This window comes from Haliotis rufescens, unplaced genomic scaffold, assembly GCF_023055435.1.
Source record: "Haliotis rufescens isolate VD_foot unplaced genomic scaffold, xgHalRufe1.0.p SCAF_7, whole genome shotgun sequence".
Classification (NCBI taxonomy): Eukaryota; Metazoa; Mollusca; class Gastropoda; order Lepetellida; family Haliotidae; genus Haliotis; species Haliotis rufescens.
The window spans coordinates 53907018-53934361 of NW_025964361.1; the positions used below are offsets into that span (position 1 = coordinate 53907018).

At 40.7% G+C, this 27344-nt stretch overlaps 1 protein-coding gene across 3 annotated transcripts in view; it reads left to right on the forward strand.

The window, feature by feature from the left end:
* The window catches only part of LOC124133690 (cyclic nucleotide-gated cation channel alpha-3-like), a 237658-nt gene that overhangs the window by 131394 nt on the left and 78920 nt on the right, over nucleotides 1-27344 (forward strand). For 2 of the 3 annotated variants that reach the window (XM_046498158.2, XM_046498160.2), the window contains exon 1: nucleotides 15092-15317. The exons of the other annotated variant lie outside the window; for it this stretch is intronic. The gene's annotated coding sequence lies outside the window, so the exon portion shown is untranslated. Of the gene's footprint in view, nucleotides 1-15091; nucleotides 15318-27344 lie in introns of those variants that run through there. 3 annotated transcript variants of the gene reach the window in all.

The window sequence follows — 27344 nt, forward strand, 5'->3', positions numbered from 1 at the left end:
TCAGAATGTTCACAGACAGAATTCACCACCAGATTATAGCATGTGTCACATCAGAATGTTCACAGACAGAATTCACCAACAGATTATAGCATGTGTCATATCAGAATGTTCACAGAAAGAATTCACCACCAGATTATAGCATGTAACATATCAGAATGTTCACAACCAGAATTCACCACCAGATTATAGCATGTAACATATCAGAATGTTCAGAGACAGAATTCACCACCAGATGATAGCATGTGTCATATCAGAATGTTCACAGACAGAATTCACCACCAGATTGTAGCATGTGTCATATCAGAATGTTCACAGACAGAATTCACCACCAGATTGTAGCATGTTACATATCAGAATGTTCACAGACAGAATTCACCACCAGATTGTAGCATGTGTCATATCAGAATGTTCACAGACAGAATTCACCACCAGATTGTAGCATGTTACATATCAGAATGTTCACAGACAGAATTCACCACCAGATTATAGCATGTAACATATCAGAATGTTCACAGACAGAATTCACCACCAGATGATAGCATGTGTCATATCAGAATGTTCACAGACAGAATTCACCACCAGATTGCCGTATGTGTCATATCAGAATGTTCGCAGACAGGATTCGCCACCAAAGTGTAGCATGTTACATATCAGAATGTTCACAGACAGAAATCACCACCAGATTGTAGCATGTGTCACATCAGAATGTTCACATCCAGAAATCACCACCAGATTGTAGCATGTGTCACATCAGAATGTTCACAGACAGAATTCACCACCAGATTAAAGCATGCTTCATATCAGAATGTTCACAGACAGAATTCACCACCAGATTAAAGCATGTGTCATATCAGAATCTTCACAGCCAGAATTCACCACCAGATTATAGCTTGTTACATATCAGAATGTTCACAACCAGAATTCACCACCAGATTGTAGCATGTAACATATCAGTTTGTTCACAACCAAAATTCCCCACCAATTTGTAGCATGAGTTATGTTTGACCAAACGAGATTATGACACGACAGCGTGAACGACATTATACACACTTTATTTTTTAACAGTTTTGCTGAAACCGAACAATATCACAACTTAGAGAAAATGCAATACCTTCTTGAACCATTTGCACTCCAGCCAGTGAGAAGACGGTCAACCGAAGGCCGACACTTGTCAATAAGTGAAATGGCTAGTTAGTGCTGCTGCTGAAATGAGCTTGACCAGTCGTGTTCCGCTCAATTTGTTTTCTGAAACAGCATCTGTGTGTACAGTGTTACGCTACCTTACACCACCCAAAGGGTCACACTCCCAGTCGTTTCATTCGTGTCATAACCTAATGAGGAGTGGTTATTCCTCCAAATGGAGTTGTTCATTGGTTCACAGCCAACATATTTGACGGAGCTCGTGTGGCACGCGCAGCTTATTTGATCTGATTAATGTGCTTCAGCTGCTTGATTGGAAAACATCACTGCTGTGATGCCAGGGTTTGGTACCTGCCTCTTGATTAGCGTTAGCGTTAGGCGACAGGTTTTATTCCTGCAACCCTTGATGAGAGATGATGTCAGTCATCTGTAGCAATGATGGAGGAGATTCGGAACACAAGTCAGTTGTCGTAATTCAGATTGGCCTCTTGCGTCTGTTGATACTTGATTCATTAGCTTCTTAAAACATTGGGGGTTGTTTAATGCTGATGCACTGAGGCACAAGGTCTGAAAAGGGGAAATGATCTTGTGGGTTCATGTTTGTGATGTTGGATGATTGTTTTTGGTGTTTATGGTGTTTTTACGAATACGATGGCTTGGAGTGATTTACATACAGAATAGCGACGCCCCATGGAAGAAATCATGTTTTGTTTTTCTCTATATTGAAACTGTGAGTATAAAGTGTACTGGCAATTCGCCGGATGACATAAATGTCTGGCACTTGGTTGAGAAGGCGTTTTTGTTGGTTTCTCCTGATTGTAGGGATTGTTTACAGTGAGAGTGTGAGCGTGTGCTGGGAGCCTGGGATATTTGAGCTGTGGTTGACACTGTGGGTAGTTAACTCATACACATGTGGTTGGGTGATGGATAAAAAAGGGTGGCGGATAAAAGAGGCAATGTGGTGGATAAAATAGGCGTCTGGTGGTGGATACAAAAAAGCGCTGGGTGGTGGAGAAAATATACTTGTGATAAACGGGCGTTGGGTATTGATAAAACAGTCACAAGGTGGTGGGTAAAACTATCACTGGTCAAAATAAATAAGACAGGCTCTGTATAATTGATAACAAATGCATTGCACGTGGATTTAACTTGGTGGTTACAAATGTTTGTCAGTTGTTTAACGCCACACTCAGCAATATTCCAGCTATATGAGGGCGGCTTGTACATAATCGAGTCTTGATCTGATAATCCAGTGATTGACATCATGAGCAATGATTCACGCCGCCAGGATACGATGACACGCAAGGAACCAAGTCACCGAGCCAGGCCATCCGATCCATTTAGTCGCCTGTGACGACCAGCATATCTTCAAACCCGGAAACGGGGCGGTCGGGTAGCCTAGTGGTTACAGCTTTCGCCCGTCACGCCGAAGACCCGGGTTCGATTCCCGATAATGGTACAATGTATTAAGCCCACTCCTGGTGTCCCCCGCCGTGATATTGCTGGAATATAGCTAAAAGCGCCGTAAAACCATACTCACTCACTCAAACCCGGAAATCCTAGGCGACAGGTGGGGTAGGTGGGGTAGGTGGGGTGGGTGGGGTGGGTAGGGTGGATGGGTGGGAATGGAGGGTATACACATGTAACAGGCACAGGGTAGCACGTTGTAGACAAGGCTTCATTGTTGGAAAAGGAAACTAATATAAATTAGCGAAGTGGTCGATACACCTGACACTCGTCCACATGTTTTACCTTGTCGATATGAACTTTAGCGAACCCAGCGCTACTGATGTTCATACGTTGTCTGTTTGACATTCACAATTCTCAGTTTTCTCCATATTGTAGAACCAGTTATATAATCCTTAAAACAAAGAATTTCTATCGAGCATGCGCAGTTCAATCCTTCATTCTGACACACATGTTTACTTCCGCCCCAAGAGACGGTTTTTCTTTCAGCCGGTGAATATTGTCAAAGGTCTCTAATAGGATGTTCTTTGACTGATATTGCTGTTGCGTCCTTGTCCTGTGCCAATCAAAGACCTCTTATCTCCTCTAAACTTGACTCGACCGCCATAATCTCTCGCCTAGCACCGCCTTAGCAGTGGTAAGAGCTGTAACTGACGTGAAATGGCCGCAGGGGAGTGCTCATTTTACAAGAGCTTGTGATGCGAGACAATTATCGGCTTGGTAATGTTGATTGACGCTCTAAGACAATGAAACCTCCCTCGCCGTGTGTCTGTACCGGCGTTCAGATGACACAATTGTGTGTCATGTCTGAACTTCTGTTAATAATACTGTTTTTCTATGAGCAAGCATGCATGTTTAGCAATACAGATTTGAAGAGACTTGAGATGTTGAAAAAGTTAAACTACAATTCAGTGCCGAAACCATTTTCCTCTTTTCCCAACCACTTAACATTGCTACTGTTCATTCATCGCAGTACTGACTGAAGTGTATATTTATAGAATAACCAACGAGCTACGAGCTACGATGATTGCGGGTTAATCCCAAGCATTTGTCATTCGTTCACGAGGGAAATATGTTCCGTAATATCGAGTAGGTTTTTCTACATATTATCAAGAAAAGGCATGTTAAATGTCAACCCTGCAGAGGAACCACACTGAAAGCAGCCCATGTTTCAGATGCCGTAAAGCAATCAATGTATGACATCATCAATAATGGATGACGTCATATCGTGTTTCTTTCATCAATAAAGCACTGTGACGTCATATGACTCGGACTAATTCTATCTGGAGTCCCCAGGGAGGTTTTAGGATGAGTTAATAACTGTACTGTAAGTGGAATCGTTGGTATATCTAAACGACATGCGACCCGTGTATGTTTGGAAACATCTGGTAATGCTAACGAAACACATCTGGGTTTTAACACACTTCAGAATGAGAATTCCTTATTGAAGTAATTTCAAATCACAGTAATGTTCTAATATCGAGAAAAAATTAATAATAAATACATACAGTAAACTACGGTTATAACGAACACGCTTATAACGAACTGACGGATATAACGAACTACTTTTTTGGTCCCGACTATTTGCTGTAGTTATGCTGTATATATGCTTATAACGAACTACGGTTAAAACGAACTAAAATTAGTAGTCCCTTTGAGTTCGTTATAACCGTACTTTACTGTATCAAGTAAAATGCTATTTGACCATTTATAACATTTATAACTGACGTGAATGGGAGATTGGGGCATATCGAGTTCGTGCTTCAATATGACTGAGATGACGATTTGTGAACGACAGACGATATAGAGGAAGACCTCGTTAATTCAAACATGAGGGAGACAACGCTGAGAGTGAGTGAGTGAGTGAGTTTGATTTAACGCTGCTTTGAATACTTTTAAAATTATTTCACGACTTGCTAATTTGATGTGGGAGGAAAACCCAAAGAGATGCAGGTTTTAAACGTTTTCCACTTTGGTGAAACCAGCGAGCAAAGTTATGGTACTGACAAACCTAGAATCATATCAACCCACGATCGAAGAATCCCGACGCGCCCAAAAGCCGCAACTCAGTACAGCGAACAGACTGGGTCACCGATACCCTCATATCACGCTTCGTGTATATAGGGTTCATTTAAAATACTGTTATGCCATGTGGTCAATTCTTTGTTTATCCCTTAAACAACAGTTAACCGATCATGAACCAATGATTGAACATTATAAGTATTATTCATAAGTCACTACACAGATGGTCTCCCCTGCAAACTACGCCAGATACTTCAAAAGTTAATTCCAATTCATTCTGCATGTCTTAATCATCGGTCATGGAACACAGAAACATGTAAACTTTGTATGTATAGCTGTTAGGGAGGTGGCCCACGGTTTGTCTGGCATTTGACATTGACGTCAGAGAATGACGTCATCGCTTGCGTTCCTTAGCGCAGTATCGACAATGATCTAACTGGGATTTGAAAAGAACTAGGCTCGCGTGTGTGTTTCGTATGCTTCCGAGGCCTTTCAAGATAAGGCAATTTAGTGTCATTACCTGGTCATGTTTGAAGTGACGGTCGTGGTGAACGTTTGGCTTCAAGAGTGCGAGCCATCGTGAGACGATGGTACTTCGATACTTGACTGATAATACAATCTGCAGTATGCTAATGTTTGGCCGTGTAATATGGGGTTAGATATGTGTAGACCATTTCCTTACCAGATATTTCATAACCAAGAGACAAGAGACACAAGAGACAAGGTTTTTTTTCTGTGAGAAGGCCTTATAGCCAAGAACACAATCCATGCTTGTACAATACCGTATTCGACGTAATAAGCGCCCCGCTCTAATAAGCGCCTACGGCGATATTTGTTAATATATTGGCAAGTGAACAATCCCAATTAGCACCCCTTCCGACTGATCAATGTACACAAGTCATATTTATTCGTGTATAATACGCACTCGTGTGTTATATGCACCCTTAATTACGGGCAATTAAATTCTGGAAAATATATCTGTCGTGCATAATACAAACAGACTCTTCATTTGTATCATTTCAGGCTGTCAGCATAAACCACGAAATATATAATCTTTCACACTAAAATTATATTCTAATAAGAGCCCCCTATTTCTTATTTATACCATATACGGTATTACGTCGAATACGGTATGTTGTTTTTCTGCACAAACTGACATAAACAAATAAATAGATAGTTTACCATTCAAATCGGCTAGTTTCCTTTCAAGAGCAAAGCAAAACTTTTAATGTTTTTGTTATTTTTTGGTATAAAATATTCTTAGTAAATTTTAGCATATACGTAAAAGTAAGAGGAGATAAGTTGCTGGACAAACTAACACCAGGTGAAATTCATCTTCTACAACGTCAATATTACACTTTAAGCATAAAAGTTAGCCAGTTTAATAATTGGTTAAATTGGTTAAATAATCATGAAACATATTTTTCTGTATCCAACAAAGATTTAAAACTAGACTAAAGAGGGCAATCACTTCTTCCTGACAGTCTACTGTGACAGTCTTGGAATTACGAAAATGCTCAGAAATCTAAACGTAAGAAAGGGGGCACGGGTGGCCCAGTCGTCTAAGGCGCCGCGATTCGCTGTGCAGAGTTGCGTCCCTTGGGCACGCCAGAAACCTATGATTGTGGGTTCGAATCCCGGTTCGCCCCGATTATGTTTCTAGGTTTGTCAGCACCATACCCGTGCTCGTGGGTTTCACCGAAGTGGTGAACGTCTGAGACCTGCATCACTTCGGGCTTTCCTCCCACATTAAGCTGACACGCCGCTATATAACTGGAATACTGTTAAAAGCGGCGTTAACCCCAACTCACTCACTCACTCACTAAACGTAAGAAAAGCCTGTTGCAAATAATAACATACACACTCCTGTGACCCAGATTACCTTCCCATTACTATCCAAACTCTTTAACATTTCATATTATAACCTTCATCGTGTGAAATATGGTCTTATATTGTTCACGAGTTACGAACCGCTCCCGTGGTGCAGTGGATATAGCGTCTGCCCGGAGAGCGGAAGGTCGGTGGTTCGATTCCTGGCCGCGTCGTACCAAAACATATATTTTCACTTCAAGTTGCCCAGTGGCCAAACAATTATATTGCCCATCGAACTTGTTAACATGAATATAGAGGTTCAGGGAAAGTTATAAATATACTTTTCGCCCTTTTGCACAGTAAATACCATTTTGTATTCCCCCATATATGCCTATATTTAGCTTTGTCTTCATACCCAGTTACCAAATAGTTATATGACAGGACCCTGACAAATTTGTGGTAACATCCAGGTTTGAACTTAAGAATGTGTTCGATGAATAGAGCTCAACAAATTCCGTGTGAGCCGGGAAGATTCGTCGATGAAATTAAATACGAAATGTGTTACACAGAGAAATCCACGACATGTTAACCCTGTGTCTACGAATTATCCCCGACCAAAGCCATCTTGTTTTCATCACGCATGCTAACGGTGTCAGACAGTCAGGTCATATCTGCTCAATATGAAATGCAGTGACGGCGACTGCAAGCGACTTCCGCACTGGACTGGCATATGTCCCACTGTTCCGTGACGTCATCTCTCATCTTCATTTCCTCTTTACAGACCGGAAATGGGAGCAGCGAGCACGACATAACAGAGTCCCGGCTCAACATGGCGGCATCATGCCGTTTTAGATCATTAATATTCGCAATGGACCGGAATCATTATTGTGTCTCCATTGTGATGGGAGCCGGACGTGATGTCTTCATCGGTTGTCACATTTGTTGTTGAAAAGTATGCTTTAGAAATTAAAAATGTGATTATTTTTAACTAATTGATAGTGTAATGCTTACAGGCATCGAAGCACTTTAGGCCTTTACAGCAGAAATCAGACAGTGGTGGGCGTCAATACACTTCAGGCCTTCATAGCAGAAATCAGACAGTGGTGGGCGTCAATACACTTCAGGCCTTCATAGCAGAAATCAGACAGTGGTGGGCGTCAATACTCTTCAGGCCTTGATAGCAGAAATCAGACAGTGGTGGGCGTCAATACTCTTCAGGCCTTCATAGCAGAAATCAGACAGTGGTGGGCGTCAATACTCTTCAGGCCTTGATAGCAGAAATCAGACAGTGGTGGGCGTCAATACACTTCAGGCCTTCATAGCAGAAACCAGACAGTGGTGGGCGTCAATACACTTCAGGCCTTTACAGCAGAAATCAGACAGTGGTGGGCGTCAATACACTTCAGGCCTTCATAGCAGAAATCAGACAGTGGTGGGCGTCAATACACTTCAGGCCTTCATAGCAGAAATCAGACAGTGGTGGGCGTCAATACACTTCAGGCCTTTACAGCAGAAATCAGACAGTGGTGGGCGTCAATACACTTCAGGCCTTCATAGCAGAAATCAGACAGTGGTGGGCGTCAATACACTTCAGGCCTTCATAGCAGAAATCAGACAGTGGTGGGCGTCAATACTCTTCAGGCCTTCATAGCAGAAATCAGACAGTGGTGGGCGTCAATACACTTCAGGCCTTCATAGCAGAAATCAGACAGTGGTGGGCGTCAATACTCTTCAGGCCTTCATAGCAGAAATCAGACAGTGGTGGGCGTCAATACACTTCAGGCCTTTACAGCAGAAATCAGACAGTGGTGGGCGTCAATACACTTCAGGCCTTCATAGCAGAAATCAGACAGTGGTGGGCGTCAATACACTTCAGGCCTTCATAGCAGAAATCAGACAGTGGTGGGCGTCAATACTCTTCAGGCCTTCATAGCAGAAATCAGACAGTGGTGGGCGTCAATACTCTTCAGGCCTTGATAGCAGAAATCAGACAGTGGTGGGCGTCAATACTCTTCAGGCCTTCATAGCAGAAATCAGACAGTGGTGGGCGTCAATACTCTTCAGGCCTTTACAGCAGAAATCAAACAGTGGTGGGCGTCAATACACTTTAGGCCTTGATAGCAGAAATCAGACAGTGGTGGGCGTCAAAACACTTTAGGCCTTGATAGCAGAAATCAGACAGTGGTGGGCGTCAAAACACTTTAGGCCTTTACAGCAGAAATCAGACAGTGGTGGGCGTCAAAACACTTTAGGCCTTCATAGCAGCAATCAGACAATGGTGCAGCAAATTACATGACGCTATACATGATACACCTGGTGTGCTAAGTGCATTCTGTTACTGATATGTTTGATTTGTAAAGTTCCACTATTGCTGTGGTGAGATGTAATTGTTTTCAGTAATGCGTGCTGCTAGTTTCATTTTACTGTTCTACAGGCGGATTGTGAGTGAACAGATATATGAATTACGATGAAAAGGTTCACGGTTTATGTAATAAGGTCCTCCTATCCAAAATTGTATTGAGGAAAGTGAGGTCCGATTTAGGTTTTAAATTTTTTATTTGCATGTGTGAAATAAGAAAATGAAAATATAAGCGAAAATGTTTCTAATAAGAAAACAAAAATATGAACGAAAATTAACTGTGTTAATAGTAATAATAGTAACTATCACAAAAATAAAATAACTATATTGATGACAACAAATATGTGTCGCACCACACCGAATTATAAATGTGTGTTTGTTTGTTTGTTTCAAAGCTATTCATTCAAACAGACATTTTGGTATATCTCTAAAACGTGGGAGAATTGGTTTGAGACATGCGAAAAGCATACAAATTCGCTTTAGCCTTCTGATCAAGGTAAGCTGACTGTTATTCAACTCCAAAAGTGATTCAGCTTCTCACGTCCTTCAAAATACAGATTAGTTAAAAAAACACAAATTCGTTTCACTTTGAAGACTGGTCACCATTTTCGATTGAACCGTGCCAGCACAGCTGAATCCAACTTGATCAAAGGTATAAGAATCAGGAAGTCATTGTACAACGTCTTTCTCGAGCTGGACTGCTCTTGCTGCAAACATTTCTACAATGAAAAATCACAGGATCCCGAGATCGCAAAAGAAAATCTCTGTCTTGGAATTGCAATTTTCTCTTGTCCATTAAGTGTTCAATTTAATGGGATAAAAGACTATTTTCCTGTCGCTAGGATCGAAAACTAATTTCCAAACGATGGCTATAATTCCTATAGTCAATATTAGGGCTTATCTGTCTTGCTCGCTCCCGGGTAGTGCTCGGCGTTAGCTTGTTGAACAGGGGGAATGAGGAAGTGACAAATACCAGCCAACGTCCAAGACAAGTTGGAATTACTGATGTCAGTGTCGAAATCCTGGCTTACTGTCTTGGGAAAATAAGGTTCGTTAATGTAATTATTTACAGTGAAAGTGTACGAGTCAGCAAATATGATAATGGCATGTTATTTGTTTTGAGGCCGAATATTTTAAAGAAGGTTAACTTTTGTTCAGTACGTGTATTAATGCCTCGTGAAGATCCTTCCAGTTAGAATTAGTCTTCGACAACCAATGCTTGTGGTAAGAGGCTACAAACGGATCGGGTGGTCAGGCTCGCTGTCTTAGGCATGTCATCATAACCCAATTGCGTAGATCAATGCTCATGATGTCAATCACTGGATAGTCTTGTCCAGACGTTATTATTTACAGACAGTTGTTATATAACTGGACTATTGCTGAATGTGGCGTTAAACAACAGATAGACAACCATATATTAATTATTTCAAATGAAACAAAATTTACCTATCTTTGAAATCAACGATAATAAACCCAGATATATTTAGGTCTCCGTGGTGAGTATCGGGACAGGTAATGAAGAACGGGTACTTGTAATGTTTGTTTGTTGATATTTAACGCCGAATATTCCAGCTATATGACGGAGGTCTGTAAATAATCGAGTCTGGACCAGACAATCCAGTGAGTGACATCATGACCATCGATCCACATAAATGGGATACGATGACATGCATCAACCAAGTCAGCGAGCCTGACCACCCGATCCCGTTAGTCGTCTCTTACGACAAGCATAGTCGCCTTTTACGGCCAACATGGGTTGGTGAAGACCTATTCTAACCTAGATCTTCACGGGTACTTGTTGTGCAAAAGCTTATTTGAATACACAACAAAAGGTTTAAACGACCTGGACCAAAACAATGTTGTTGCATGTCACAAACAACTACTTTTTTCAACGATAAATCAAATTCGATTTCACTTGCACAAATTCAGAATCAAGATGTCCTAATACGTGTGATGGGTCACCGAACTGACGTCGTTTGTAGAGGTGAGGTGAAATTGGGTTTAACGTCGCGTCCAGGATTATTACACTTATATAACGACGTGCATGCACGTGTGTGTGTGTGTGTGGCTGCTTGTACTAGTCCGGACTGATGCCGATTTATAGTGCTTGCCCACTGAGATACCATGCCGCAGTTTAACATGAATACCCCACTCAGACACAGTATACTGACTCCGAGCTGACCAGTCCTTGCTTTAGCCCCTTAATGCCGAGCGCCAGACAGGGTAACAACAAGTACCATCTTTAAACGTCTTTTGGTATGACGCGGCCGGGGATCGAACCCCGGACCTTCCGCTCTCCGGGCGGACTTGTTTGTAGAAGTCGGGACATTGTTACGCAAGACTTTAAGGCAACGCTATTGATCAACGAGACGGCTGTCGGGGCGAGGGGCCACATTGCCAGATAGGGCCTCACCCAATACCGATATTACATCCGGGGATTTGTGCGAAGATTTCGTCAATATTCGGAACTCTTCGGTCATTGGAAATATGTCCCGGCTTCATACAAAACTGTCATTGTGCGGGGATGAGCAAATAGCTCCATTGTGTCTGGACAGGGATGATCCATTTTCAATTTGCTGAAACATCTAATTTCTATTGCGAGTTGGTTGTTACGTTATTCCATTATCAAGGAGCACTACGCATAAGTACACCTTGTCGTCGGTAACGAGGCCAATGCTCTGTTTTAATCGGGTGTTCAATCAGCACACACGGTACCAACTGCAGACTATGTAGGCGTCCTCGGTAGGGAAAGCCATCTTTTTTGTAGGGACTATCATCACTGTCTCGGCTGTGGCATGTTGATAGAAGAGCGGAAGTGCAATAGAAGTGGTGCCACATAAGTGAAAGGCTATTAATGCAAAAACGGTAGTATTGTAACGGTAGCATTACGTAGTGTGGTTCGAGGGTCATGTTGTTCTTCATGACGTGACGGGGTTCGAATCTTAACTTCCCCGTGGTTACAATGTGTGGTGTCCATTGAGGAGTTTGTGTGTGTGTGCGTGCGAGCGTGCGTGTGTGTCTGTGTGTGTCTGTGTGTGTTATTATAATTAGTGGTGATGTCGTAAAAGTGGTATTAGAATTAGTAGCAGTAGTTGTACTGGTGGTAGTGTAAGGGGCAGTTGTTGTTGTATTAGTAGTGGTAGTAGGATGAATAATAATAATAATAATAATAATACACTGCATCGAGTTTATGTGCAGTGTGTTGAGGGGGTCAGCAATCCCGCAGAGTCCTTCGCTTGGATGAAGTCGGTCGTCTGGCCTGAAAAGTTAAACAGAAGGCTTTCTGTTTGCTGCTCAGGACCGGTCACTTCCCACTCGAAACCGTCAATGTGTGATTTTGCATCAAAATGTAAATATGTAATGTAGATTATGTAATTAATATAATGAGACTGTCCAACTCATTGTGAGTGGAGGCCCTGCTTTGGCGCAAACACAGTCTTTTAAACGACATGATGGTGTGGCGCGATCATTTTATTACCGTCTTCGCCATGTTTATTGTTTGGACACAGAGGTCCACCCATGGTACGACCCGGAATATGTAGAGGGCGTCATGGAAAATGATAAATACAAAATTCTTTGGAATAGGCCCATTTACAGCCTCAGACGTATCCAGGCCAACAAAAGTGATCTTGTCCTTTTTGATAAATCATTTATGTCGTTGAATTTTCTCTCCCTTTTGACACTAATGTGATTGACAAGATTGAGGAAAAACATGTCAAATATGCGGACCTCGCTTTCGAAATGTCACGCTTGCATCCCAAGTACAAAGTTGTCCGACTCCCCATTGTTCTCGGTGCCTTAGGTTTGGTACCTCCCAATCTGTTGACTGACATTGGGAGAGTACCCGGGTTTGCTACCAGGAATACAGCCCTTCTGACAATCTGGGTAATGCAGAAGGCTGCAGTGTTGGGGAGTCTTCACACTCTCTGTTCTTGGCGGGTGTGACCAGGAAGCGCTTCCTGGGAGAAGTCCCTGATGATGTGCCTAACCAGCCTGACTGTGCCAGGATCACCCAAACCCTCTTTGCTGCATTTTTTATTTTAATCGGTAAATAGTAGTAGTAGTAGTAGTAGTAGTAGTAGTAGTAGTAGTAGTAGTAGTAGTTATAATAGTAGTTGAGGTAGTAGACATTTTATTATGTATGAATAAGTATAGGGTTTGTAGTAGTAGCAGTTGTAGTAGCAGCAGTTGCAGTAGCAGCGGTGTTAGTAGCAGCAGTTGTGGTAGCAGCAGTTGTAGCAACAGCAGTTGTTGTAGCAGCAGTTTTAGTAGCAACAGTTGCAGTAGCAGCAGTTGTAGTAGCAACAGTTGTAGTAGCAACAGTTGCAGTAGCAGCAGTTGTAGTAGCAACAGTTGTAGTAGCAGCAGTTGTAGTAGCAACAGTTGTAGTAGCAGCGGTTGTAGTAGCACCTGTTGTAGTAGCTGCAGTTGTAGTAGCAGCAGTTGTAGAATGACCAGTTCTCTGTAGGTCACCCAGTTTGGCCTCAGGGCCGTTGCTGACATTCACTGTCCAGTCAGTCTCGGCCTCTTTTTCCAGAGAAACCAAAGAAAAGATCAATTCTTTCATTAAACCTGGTCAGATTTGACGAGTCATTGTTGGTTGATAAAAAGGACATCACTGACTGAGTGTTTGCTTACCAGCGGCCAACCATTTTTATAGGTCACCTGTCAGTCGCCATTCCTTCAACATTAAATCCATCTCAACCCCTTTAAACCTCTTCTTAACCCCTTTAAACCTCTCCTGAACCACTTTAAACCTCAATATGAACATCACATGTCACCTTCTTTTTCTAGGTATAACATGTTTCCACGCCGCGTTGCTATTCATCATCAAATACTTTAATTTGTTAACGCCCAATCATGCTGTTTACCGCCTGCTATTGTTAACCCCATCTCGCATCTCCGTACAGGTGTACGACAAATAATGGCGCCTAATTCTTCGACCCTTTCTTCTCGTTCAAGGGCCGGTAAACCAAAGGTAGAGTGATAATGGTTCCTGGTGCGATCTCGTCATTCTATGTACAACGATCAATACTGCTAAATGACAGGTGAAGCCCTGGCTTATACACCGCGGCTGTCATGTCAATTGCATTATCGCATATGTCTATTGCAATAGTCCGTGTGAACACTGCCCTTAAAAGGATGCATCGCTTAACGAACAAACGTTAGTGAAATAAGTCAACATTAAAATTACTTCACATCATGGGACCCTAGTAGGAAATGCTATGCTAAGTAGATATATTCAACGTAAAACCAACACATTTATTCAGTGCTTGAGTTTCGATCAATGTTGAGTTCATTTGGGTTAGATTCGTGTCGCGATACGGCAATGTTACAATCACCCAGCCTTGACTCGGAAAATAATATTAAACACAGATGAATGAATATTGATAGTTATTTTTAAAATGTTAATATGTATTAATAAACATAGCTAAATAACATGTTATTCCAGATATAAAATACGTTTTTTGCTACATGACATGCTACAATTGTTGATAGTCGTTTCTGGCAGTATTATGATCGTTATTGTGACAATGATGATGAGGATGAGGATGACGACGACGACGGTGTTGATGATGATTATGATGATGACGACGATGAGGATGCGGATGACAATGGTGATGTTGACGATGATGACGACGATTTCAAATAAATCACATATTGCCGAGGCAACGCTCCCTCTACCAATGACTACATTATGGACACCATAGATGCTGTACCTATTAACTTTATTCTTATATACATTGTATATGCATAAGTTTATCATCGAGTTTGAAAACAACACCAGCCACTGGAGCCGAATGTCCTATTTACGACCATAAACCGCCGGAAAGTCATCCACAGTAAGTGCCCAGTGGTCAAACTATTAGTATGACCAGTAATATCTACCGCTGAACCTCATACATATTAATAAGGGTTCCGTTAAACACGGGTCACTCACCCAAGATATACATATCATGAACGAAAGCAGCTTGCCTTTGTCAGAGGCTCAAGAAGGCCATGGATGTCCAATAGAATAATTATAAGCTATTCTCACATATTCTAATCTGATTATTCAAAGCATCTGTCCTTCACGGGTCACAGAAGTCAACTTCAGTCTTGACGTGTTCGGCAATTTCCGGAATCCGCGGAGATTACCGAGGGGGCGGAATCAATATAATAGTGGCGCTAGCCATCAGTTGGAGTCCGACTTAGATACGTTTGTTTACAAGAGCCATCTTCCAACGATGTCATCGATCCGAGCACGGTTATACAGCGAAAAGGACGGACTCATTAGAGAGAGAAAGCGCGGAGGCACACAGGCGTAGTTTGGTCATAGAGTCGCGGGTGATAGCAGACGACATCGGACGGGATTCATATCGCCAATATGTTTCTTCAGGACAACTCAATAGTATAACGGATGCGAGTTCTACTTCTATCGGATTATTGTGGATTTTATGGATAACTTCATGCTGAAATCAAACTTTAGGAAATTTACATAGAGGATACTTTGCCAGGAGAATGTGTTCGAACCAAGGTAAATATTAACTTATATGTTTGTTTTTTATAAAGATATGCAGATTGAATACAGAGTATTACGTTTTCTTGTATACACACAGGGTTGTTGGTTAGCGATGTGTTTATAATCAATGTTTAAATGAAGACGGTATCAGATATGTTGAGAATCAACAGGTAGTCAATGTTTATCCCAGGGACGATTCTTGTGAAATCTGTTGCATTATATAAGCGTTTCGAGCACATATGTATTATGTTTGTAAGAAAATGATAGATTGTTTATCACTCTTAATCCTAGCCGCTCTTTATGTTAATACCTTTAGAAACAACCTGTTATAATCTAAAGCTCCGTTTCTCCTTTCCATACTTTAAACGGATTTGAAAAATCGTTAACAATCGTTGAATATCGTTCATAAAACGAAATGTTCATGCGTTCAATCATTTCGTGGGACTTCCCTTTAACCACAACAAGGCTGATAATGTCAAGACGATTATTGGCGGTGTTATCACCCTATGGCCATAGTAGACAACTCGCATTCGAGCAAAAAGTCTCCTTCAAATGTCACAGAATCTTTGGTCAAATTCACTCCAAGCTCATGTACCCAGTGTTGTTTGGTTACCTAGTAACGATTTTCTGTTTTCCTCCATGTAATCAATGTTTATGTCTATAAGCTCCATCCCGCATATGCACTGTCCTTATGATAAAAGGTTATAAGCAGAAATCGAATGTAGTTATTTTCATGCTAATCAAGTGAAGAAAAGTACATCCAACACGTACTTTGGTAAATAGACCATACATGTATTCAAAAGCTTTTGTTAGAAATAATATGAATGTAGGGCAACTTCTGGTTACAACGCCCTAAATCTAATTGCACATTTTCATTACAGTTTATTCATATCTCAACAATTGTTTATTAAGATTATCTGCGTACAACCATACTTAATGACATAAATGAAGGATGTACCTCATTTTTAAGATGAGCTTTAAGTAAAATAACAAAAAGCACAAGCAAGATATCGACTACAAAATAACTAATATTCTCTTAAACAAAATAACTGTTGTTCTTTCAAAATATAACAGAAAAACGGAATTATTTCTCCTGTTCACTCATTATTAATTTCTACGTTGTCAGAAGGCGTTATGATGAAATTGCCAGTTTCTAAATCTTGCACTGAATCAGGAGATACTATGATAACAATACGAATCAAATATATTGGTATTGAAAGTTGCTACGAAACTGCAAACCGCAGTAAGACCGTATTTTCATAATGCACACATCACAGGCTTTGTCATCATGAACAACACGGGCATGTAAGACGTTGAACAGAAGTATGTAGTTCATGTAGTGTGTATTTTCACAAATGAACATACCTGGCAAATATCCGTGTATCACTTATTATATTGTATCCTTAAATATATAAATATTTTCAATAAACAGAGCATCACTAACATTAAACCCCAGCCCATCACCCTCTTTGTTGGTGTATAAAGATAAATGCTTTCGAAGAATAATTTCCAAATAACTACGCGGATATTCAACAAATGAACATGCAACTTAATACCGTTATGATGCAAACTGTCTTGATGAAATAACTATTTCAACTGACTCCCAATTGTTTGTTGGCGGGAAATTGCAACATGTTGATGCCGGATGTGATGTCAAAATGACGTCATTGCAACTCATAAGCATGTATTATTTCTCCACCTGAACATGGACAGTTACTAGGCGCTTTTGACGCATCGTTTCTATTGACATGTTTATATAGCACCAACGTTGACGTTTGTTCATAGCATATACTGTTTTCACATGTATCTCAGCACAACGTTTTCGTTTGTTCACAGCATATACTGTTTTCACATGTATCTCAGCACAACGTTTTCGTTTGTTCATAGCATATACTGTTTACACATGTATCTCAGCTGTAAACATTGAATTATTTACAAAATCTACAAAAAGTATTAAAAGCTTTAGTATCTGAAAATACGAATCGTATCTCGTTTGATATACATTCTACCATCTGTTTTCAGATATACATTATGTATACCTATATCACATATTTTTAAAATATTGTTTTGCGTATTTCACAGTTCCATACAAGTATGAGAAAGGCGATATAACACGTAGTTCGAAAAAACAGTAACCATTTTGATTCTCTGCACAGAGTTAGATTACCTTCAAACTCATTACAATTCGCTATTTGCAGTGCGGTATCACTTATTTTCCCGGTGTGTTTTTTTTCAGAAAATGTCGGAAACCGTTGTTTCTCCTCTTTTTCAACCATTTCCATCTCAATGTAGCTGGATTAGAAAGCAATCCCAATACTGTGTAGGTTCAATCTTCCTGCTGTCTCCATGGATATTTTCTGTCACACGTTTCTATATATGTATTACTCTATACCGTGTCTCACTTTCATATAAACTCAAAGTCGTGGCTGTTCGTATGGGTTAAGAGCACAAGGAGACATGACATTTAAAAATGACGTAGCCTTAATGACGTCATATGAAGTGTTGACATTTGAGGTTGTAAAAAGTATTAGCTGGGCCCTGCAACAGGTGATGTTGCCAAATTAACAGTTAATTTCCGCATATCGGTTTCTGAATCAAATTCGACATATTACTATCGTCAAAGGGAGTGGATGTTGGTGTTATATTTCGCCATATTTCATTGCCAATATAATGAACATATTAGTGTCAGCGCAGTGTTAAATACAGAAAAATCTAGAGTAGATAGGTAACATAATGGAATATAAATTCCGGAAATAGTCGTGTACTCATCGTGTCGTTTCCATTAAATGTGGGGCGGTCGGGTAGCCCAGTGGTTAAAGCGTTCGCTCGTCACGCCGAAGACCCGGGTTCGATTCCCGACATGGGTACAATGTGTGAAGCCCATGTCTGGTGTCCCCCGCCGTGATATTGCTGTAATATTGCTAAAAGCGGCGTAAAACCATACTCACTCACTCCATTATATGTACAGTTAAGGCACCCTCGATGTGTTCAGTCACTTATGTTTTATGTTAAATGTATCTCCTAAATTGTCTTTCAAAAATTAAACTGTATCAAAAAGGTCATGTATTGACTAAATGTATCTCGGTGGCTTGGATATTTCGAGAACAGAAATTGAAAATAAAGACAATATATCAAATTTATACAATTACTTTTTTATGCTAATTGGGGCTGGTGCTACCCGTAGGACAGACATGATTCCTCTTTTTGCGAACACCTGGTGTCTTCACTGATTTTCAGTGATCCATTCATATCATTTTCAACACTTGTTTGCCTTTTACGCTCTATGGAATCTGTTTCGGTAGATAATCGAGACTGGTTATTTTCTGGCGTTGACGTTGTATGTGAATTTATGGACTGTAAGGCATTCTGTGTCATGTGATTCATATGTCTGACCACTAGCTGGTCAACATAAATAACTGTCACACATATCTGTAAGACCAGTGCTTCTCTGTCTGTTGGTGTGAGTATACCATGTTGGCATTGTCCCTTTAGTATGGTGATACCATTCATTACAAACTACCTTTGAAGCAACACATTCATGAACGCAATTTTATCAATACATTAATAAACATATACATTGTTAAATCCCATAGTCGCGTTGAAAATAATAGGGCAATACGTCAAAAATGTAACTCAAAATTCAAAGAATTAAACTCCTGGGCAAAATAAACTATACACTTGAAAATTGGATTTGACCAAAAATAACAAACGTTATCAAACGTTGCTGGGGTGAAAATAGTCGCCTAAATACTGCAAAATACAAAACACCCCTTTCTGGTACCGGTATCGAATACATCACCATCGAATAACCATTTTTTATTTGTTTCATCATTGGCCACCATCAAACATGGGTGTATACTTTTTTTTGCCCGAGAGATTATTCTGATTGCGAGGCTATCCCAGAAAGTTGTATGTATGGAAAAGTGATTATTTGAATTAGGGTCAGCTTAAAGTTCCATCAGATATCTGAATATAAATGTGTATTTAGGTCTGTCTAATAAATCCTGTTCACCCGGCAACTTAATCGACATTCATTAACAACTAAACCTTCCACCTATTGCACTTAAACAAGGCTTTAGCATCCTTTGTAACTTTCGTGCGCACAATATATTCTAGTTCGTGCCATACGCTATCCCAATCACGACGCACGAATTGGTATAGTTAGTTCTGTGGCATGGAATCCATTTAACACTCATGAAATGAATTACTCTGTGTATCCGTCTATACCTATAGACATCGCTCTAACACGTGGTATTGACAACTATTGTCCGTGATCCATTTCTTCGCTACACTGTCTCTTAGATCAATAGCCTCTCATTACATGCTACTGTTGTGACTAACTAAAGTCGCCTTCACCGCCATTTTGTTTGAATCGCCATGGCAACGGTTTAGAATTTTCCATCTATGTGACGTAATTGGCTTATCGGGACAAATTTTCAGATTTCGTGACTCGCCTATGTGATAACATTACAGCGCATGTCGGGCCTCGGGATCATCCGATGGGATCGTAATTAGCGAACCATGAGATAATAACGACACTGTTGATAGCTGTATTATTAATACTCTTTGTTGTTAGTAACGGTCATGGGTTTATGGCGGTTGTTAGGTGATACTCGCGATACATAATTTCAAGAAAGGAATTTTTTTCACAGGTTTTGCCATATGCTCTGAAATAAACAATATTTTTCCATAACTAATTGTCTGCCATTCGAGGATACATATTTACGTTCAATAAAGGTGGCGGAGTACTTATTACGTGTATTTCGTTAAACATGAAAAATAGAACGTCAACGTCCTAGAATAACCAGTCCATGGGGCGTTAAAGCAAAACAGGTGTGAACATTATATACTACTCAAAAGAAGTTAAGGATCACCTGATTTTTTTTTATATTACTACAGTTAATCTGTCATATCATGCCAAGTTCAACTATAGTAATATGAAAGATCGGTTCTTAACTTCTTTTTAGTAGTATGTGTTGGTGTAACTTTACCATTATGAAAGAATCGGGTGATCCTTAACTTCTTTTGAGTAGTATATGAATGGATCACTGAAAATCAGTGGTGACACCAGGTGTTCGCGAAATCAATGAGTGTTGTTCTGCGTATTGCAGAGGCTCCCTGATCAATGTCTCCGTGTAACTGATCTCATGACAATGGACGGATATTTACGTAACTTCATGTTTAATTAACGAAACAATTATTTAGGGAATAACCCACGGGCTGCGAGGAGATACGCATTAGCTGTCCCGAGTGAATCCAGGTGCTCACGAACTCACGAGGGACAATTAATCCGCGTTGCGAGTTGGTTACACTTAATGTTGCCCATAGTTTTAATTTCTGAGAAATTGTAGAAATCTATGGTTTTTCTGATCTCATGCGGCGACATTAGCCCCGTTGGCCTATTTTGAAACGACTTTACATAAACAGCGTTTCCGACGTCATGTACAATGGATGACGTTACATGTATCGCCAATGCTTTCATGTGATGTCACGTTGCTATGGGCCTCTTCGCGAACAATGAAAACAAAGTTACAACATTCATGAACTAGTCGATCAACGTGAAGCAAGAACGATACTCAGTAAGAATTACTGAAAATATTTTACCTTTTTCCATGCTACTTTTGGTAATATTTCATTACGATAAATGACATATTTGATATTGATTCGTAGTTATTAGCAGAACGAAAGCAGAACTTGTTTTCCAAATTGAAGGTAATATGAAATATCCGAGGTTAGTTTTCCTCTTCCCTGGTGTGTTCCGAATGCATGGATATCTCTATTTCATAACTTCAGGGGAACAATGTTTCAGTTCATTTTTTGTATTTTGTTTGCTTCTTTGTTTGAGGTAATTTGAGACAATTCGCTATTTTGTTCCCATGTTTGTTCAAGTAAACGCTTGACTTGCCTTTGGGTGTGTTTTGTTTTTGGGTGTGTGGGTTTGTTTACCTAGTATCATTACTAATTTATATGGATTTATAAACACATGCGTATGATATAGTCGGAATTACTTTTGAATGATATTAATTCATGTTTTCTATAATTGTCCCTCCTAGACTTCTGTATTTGTGGTTATTATTATTTTTCTGATGATGATGATGATAAGCAACCATTTGATATATCATTATTTAATCATAACTTTTATTATGTATTTGATTTATGTTTTCATGATGATAATAACATATTACATTGTCATATATGGTGTCATCCATAGTTAATCTTTTGATAATAAATTCATTCATATGATATACATGTACGTTAATTCACAATAAAAGAATATCAAGACTGTGAACCCCAGACAGTAACTACTCATATGAATAGCTTCAAAACAGTTTTCTATTTATCTGTTTTGGTTTTGGTTTGTTGTTTTACGCCCAACTGAGCAATATTCCAGCTATATGGTGGCGGTCTGTAAATAATCGAGTCTGGACCAGACAATACAGTGATTTACATCATGAACATTGATCCACGCAATTGGGATACGATGACATGCATCCACCCGATCCCGTTAGTCGCCTTTAACGACAAGCATAGTCACCTTTTACGGCAAGTGTGGGTTGCTGAAGACCTATTCTACCCCGGATCTTCACGGCTCTATTTATCTGTAATAACAGGCGACCAACCATTTTGTGTGGATTGTTCGTACGAACAACCTGTTAATCCGAACTATCACGTCCTCATTGTCAATGTTTCGGTGATTTGATGTGATCCAAGGACAAATCAGGGAAATTGCAAATCGATCTGGCCGTGAAACTGACGATCCATGACACAGGCACTGCCTACGCCTGCGTGTGAGGGCGGAGGTGGGGCAGGGGTGGGGCAGGGGTGGGGTTACTTCCGGTCCCCTTCCATGTGTAAAAGATATGAAACAAACCTTGTTCCTTGTGTTATTGACGCCCACCTGTCATTCCGCGTCCGGGTGTCTGATGGCTGAAGATACACGGGACAAATGTATTGTTTGAGGACAAAGCGCCACATGATCTGTCGTTGTAATATTCTCGGGGTAGTTCAGTTTATGTACACTGTTGGTATCGGATTTTCTTGCTGTAAAGAGCTGGTCGGGGGGGAGACTTCCTAATGGAACAGGATGTATGAAACGAACCGTAGTCGGGTATAATTCAATGAAAGTACGGATTGGTACATACATGAAGGTTTCATTCTGCTTGTTGGACAATAGATGAAGGAACTCACCAATGCTCTTACAGTTTCCGGCATATAAACATGCTGTAATGAATTAGGCAGTAAAGGTAAATATAAGACGTCAACGCCAGAGAATAACCAGTCTCGATTATCCCACGGAACAGATTCCATTGGGCGTAAAAGGCAAAGTAGTGATGACAAGTACATGAATGAAACACACAAAATCAATAATGACACCAGGTGTTCGCAAAGACAGGCTGGCATGGTTGTGATATATAATACCCGCCACAGTTGGGGGTGGGGGGGTCGGGGTGGGGGTGATGCTCTGCTGATGATGTGTGACAACATGTGTGATATGTTCCTCAATTATTGTCGACATATTTTTAGAAAAACACCGTTTCAGTAACCTTGGTAGTGGTATTCCGCCAGGCTGAGTCTCACAACCAACATATACAAACTCATTCCCCTTGTTCGAGTTTCGTCTTCCCCCAAGTTGTTTCTATCATTGTAGGTTGGCGCGACAGCCTAATGTTTTCGAGGAAGCCCCTTGTTTTAAAGCCCAAAATGCATATTACAGTAAACTACGGTTTTAACGAACACGCTTATAACGAACTGACGGATAGAACGAACTAAAATTAGTAGTCCCTTTGAGTTCGTTATAACCGTAGTTTACTGTATATAAATCCCACATTGAAATATTGCTGAAAGTTTTAAGCCTTACAACGTATACCTTCTTCATGTTGATAAAGGGGCGTTGACACAAATCACACTTCTAATTGGTGTCCAAAAATAATATGGATTCCATTATATTTATACCCCAGTTGGCGTTAATAACGACATAATAATAACCTCCTACAACTATTACGTGTAGCATTGTCTCAGGTAGCATGATCCAATTATATAAATATCCATCGGATTACTTGCTATAAAGGGATGGAGGAGAGCAAGAATACACCTGAAAATTCACACTTCACTCTGTCGTGACTGTGACATTGCGCACTGTGCACTACGATGACGCACATCAAGACCACCCGATCCCCATCCTAGGAACATATTCTGAATCCACAGAATCTACGGAATCCACTCACGGGACAAACTATGCTTGAAACAGACAGACAGACATTTGTATTTCAGTATCCGAGGCCAACGACCCATATTACAATATGTTATGTTATATATTTAAATAAACGTGGGGTTCACACAACTAGAGATGTTTTGATAACCTTTTTTAAAAAAACCGACCAATAACATTAGAATCTTGGTGTCGGCTTGAAGTATGTGCAGCTGGATGTGCTGTACATATCCCGTTATTATTAGAGGCATAGGGTTCAGACATCCATAATTGATGACAGTATACAGCGTTTGTGTATGACACATAGTCCCTCTTTTTCAAGTGGAAGAGGGGGCACGGGTGGCCCAGTCGTCTAAGGCTCCGCGATTCGCTGTGCAGAGTTGCGTCCCTTGGGCGCGCCAGAAACCTATGATTGTGGGTTCGAATCCCGGTTCGCCCCGAATATGTTTCTTGTCAGCACCATACCCGTACTCGTGGGTTTCACCGAAGTGGTAAACGTCTGAGACCTGCATCACTTCGGGCTTTCCTCCCATATTAAGCTGACACGCCGTGATATAACTGGAATACTGTTAAAAGGGGCGTTAAACCCAACTCACTCACTCAAGTGGAAGAGTGAGCTTTTTTCTGGTTTGTCCACAGAATACAGCAAGCAGAAAACATATAATGATGTATTCTTCCATACCGTTTGCATGCACATGTATGTGTACGCTTCATGTTATCCTGACAGAAAGAAACTATCCATGGGTTCCATGCCGTTCAACATACAGAGTTGGTGAGTGAGTTGGATTTAACGCCGCTCTGAACAGTATTCCAGTCATATCACGGTGTGTCAGCTCGGTGTGGGGGAAAGCGAAGTGATTCAGGTCTCAGACGTTTAACACTTTGGTGAAACCCACAAGCACGAGTATAGTCGTGATACGTAATCGGGGTGAACCGGGATTCGATCCAGCGATCATGTTTCTGGCGTGCCCAAGGGATGCAACTCTGCACAGCGAATAGCGGCGTCTTTTGTCGACTTGGTCACCCGTACCCCCTCAAAATATAGAACTCCTTACCGCAATGTATGTTCATGCCTACATTACAATATATAATTATTATTTGTCAGAGTTTGAAGTTTTTGTCTAAAATTAAATATAATGAGATTCATAAGAAGTATCTTCGTAGGAAGTGGTGTATATAAAAAAGCGACAAAACCCTTCCCATAATCATAAGGATTCTCTGTCAAAAGCAGGGTCCATTGCACGATTCAGACTTTATCATGAGCACGTGTTCAAAGGTGAGCGTATCCTGCCCCACCGGTGGCACCCGTCACAAAGAATATTGCACATCTTCTGAGGCTACTGTACACTTAGACATTAGGACGATGGTAAGATCAGGTTCACAGGCATACAACGACTGCTTTCCAGCTTCTGTATTGTATGTACACGCGAGTGAGTGAATTGGTGCTGGCACCCGTCCCTGTGTCCTGTGTGTGTTGGGACCACATGGAACCACATGTAGCATATGTGGTATCTCCTTCGTCAAGTAACTTTGTTTGAAATATGCCCCTGTTCACCAGGAATGAATTGGTCCCCACTAGTGCCTTACAGGCAGTTCTTGTTGTATTTTCCCCAAGAAACTGAGAGTAAGAATTGACTGCGCACTGCTCCATTGACTGGGTTAATACATATGATACATCATGGTCTGAGCGCTCTTAAGGCAGTTATAGATTTCAAGCGCTCTATACAAATTCATAACTTAATTAAACGTTAATAGCCTAGTTCTTGCCCCTTCACAGGATGAAGGTTACAAATAGAGTAGTGATCTATATATACAGGTAGTGAAACCAAATAAGGATGTTTGTTTGTTTGTTTGTTTGTTTGTTTGTTGTTTAACGCACTCAGGAATAATTCAGCTATATAACGGCGTTCTGTAAATAATCTAGTCTGGACCAGACAATCCAGTAATTGATCTCATGAGCATCGATCCACGCAGCTGTGATACGATGACATGCATCAACCAAGTCAGCGAGCCTGACCACCCGATCCCGTTAGTCGCCTCTTACGACAAGCATAGTCACCTTTTACGGCAAGCATGGGTTGATAAAGACCTATTTCACCCCGGATCGTCACGGGTCCAAATAAGGAAGCACAGAGTAACCTACTGGCATCTAAATTAACAATTACTGCAGTAGGTATGACAGGTGCTGCATGTAACGTGTGAAGACGTATATTGTGTTCATTGTATGTAAATGCTCGCCACCACAAGCAAAGGTGACACTTTTTGAATGACTCCGTATTATTCCGTAATCACCATTCAGTAACAGAGTGACCCCCCTTCGATTAATTGACCAGCCGCCAGATGGCGCTGTAAACAGTCGGCCAACCACTGTTTCTTTCAACGTGATCGACAAGTAAATGCGCACTGATGACAATGCTATTCATTAGTGTGATTAATTACAAACATGTGTTTCCGCAGTTTGAGATTTAGGCGTCATATATGCATTTGTTGTATTAATAACTACCAACATGTGTTTATTATCCCAGCAATATGTTTGTTATATAATGAACACTTGACCTAGAAATGTTCACTCGAGCTTAAATGCACTTAACTGTGTAAACATGAATTAGTGATCTATACACATAAATATTTTAGCAGCTACAGAGCACCACATTCAAGTATTCACGTTGTTGGCTTCTCTCCATTGTTGAAGATTTAATTCCATAAGTATTGGTTTTTAAAAAAAATATATTATGTGGACTTATTTTCTAATACTGTCTTACTACACTTACTTTTTTAGGCGAATTGTGTGAGTGGCGTGTGTTACCGGTAGGGCAGGACATGCTTACCATGCAAACATCTGGTGTCCATTCTGGTATTTCAGTGATCCATTCATATAATTTTTACCTCAGTGGAATCTGTTTCGTTCGATAATTGAGACTTTTTATTCTCTGGCGTTGACATTTCATGTAAGATTGTATACTGTTAAACCCCACTAGTCCTGATGAAAACGTTCCCAGTTAAGTCACAGGATTAACCTCCTTCTGAAGCCTGTGTACGGAATGAGGATTATGTGTGAACAGTATTTTTAAGCAGTATTCTTCTGTGAGACGTGTTTCCGGATTCACGGGTCTGGACTAAGTTCATCGTTTTTTTATGTATAAAACTGTGACGCATTGGGTTCATTGTTTGTCTCCTTTCCCTGAATAACGAGTTATGTTAGTTCCAAGGTGGGTTTTTTTATGATTGACTCGCGGATGACATTTGAAAGTGCATTACCCTGCCATGCATGTGTGTGTGCGTGCGTGTGTGTGCGTAGGTGCGTGCGTGTGTGCGTGTGTGTGTGCGTTCTTGAACATGCATGTAAAGGGTTTCCGGATGAGAATAGGCCGAGCAACTAATGCGTGTCTCTCTGTGGGGATTCCATTTCAGAATAGGTCCCCAGTACCTCATGCTTGACTCGCTTGTTCCACTGACGGCGTGACACTGTGTCCCAGTGACGTGAATCTTTGTTCATGCTTTCAGTCAGCGGTTTGCCTCGTTCAGACTCTATTATTCACAGATAGGCGTGATTTAGCAGCGGTACTGGTATCAAAGGCGTTAAACAACAGTGACCCACTAACTCACGTACGATGCATCTAGGGATTTGATTGTAATGTTCTACGTTTCTTTAATGAAATCCCACATTGAGTACATCAGTCGAACAAGCTATTATATGAGCTCTGTACACGGAAACATCCATTCCATCTCATCTGCCGTAGATACCACCACGATTTTAAACACCTATATCCCGATAAGCAAACAAATCATGACGAGGAACCAGACATTCCGCGTAGACATTATTGTTGGTGATA